Source organism: Arachis ipaensis, chromosome B02 (assembly GCF_000816755.2).
Source record: "Arachis ipaensis cultivar K30076 chromosome B02, Araip1.1, whole genome shotgun sequence".
NCBI lineage: Eukaryota > Viridiplantae > Streptophyta > Magnoliopsida > Fabales > Fabaceae > Arachis > Arachis ipaensis.
This window is the reverse complement of record NC_029786.2, coordinates 103,409,211-103,409,933: the sequence shown is the minus strand read 5'-3', so window position 1 is coordinate 103,409,933 and position 723 is coordinate 103,409,211.

Sequence of the window (723 nt, the reverse complement as noted above, 5' to 3'; positions counted from 1 at the left end):
TGTTTTAGAAAATAATGCGTAGGAAAAACTTCAATGTTTATCTTACAATTTTCAGAAAGCAAAACCATGTGCACTTTTCTCCATAAGTTTAATGTGCTAAAAAAAAAAATCCGTAATTTAATTTTTAAGTAATTTTGTTTGAAGACCAAAAGATTCTAACAGAAATTAAATAAGGTGAAGCGGCTAAAATAACTAAACTTCAAGGATTTGTTTTGCTCACTTTTTAGGTTAAAATCTTATATTAAATGTACTAACATTAAGTTGAAGGGGACTTTTTTATTTTTTATTTTTTTTTGCTTGTTAAAAACTTAAAATGCTTAATTAATTTTGTTATTTAACTTGTTTATTTATTGAATCTCCATATGTTAGTTTCTTTTTTTTTTTCAGTTTTATAATTATTAAAAGCTCAACTCCTCCAAGTGTTAGTTGGATGCGTTTAAGTGTTTAACTAGATTAAAGAACAGTAAATTAACTAAATCCCATTTCAAACGAAAACCTTGATTATAGGAATAATTTGCTACCTAAGGCATGGACATATAAACGATTGTGCTCAACTACCATTCAATAAAAGCAAGATTAAATTTTAGATAATTATTTAAATAATAAATACTAAGGTGATAATACATTATTTTATATTTGCATACATTTTCTAGCAACAACATATTACAATTAATTTTTTTTAAATAAAAAATTATGTCTAATATTACATAAGAAACCGGTGAA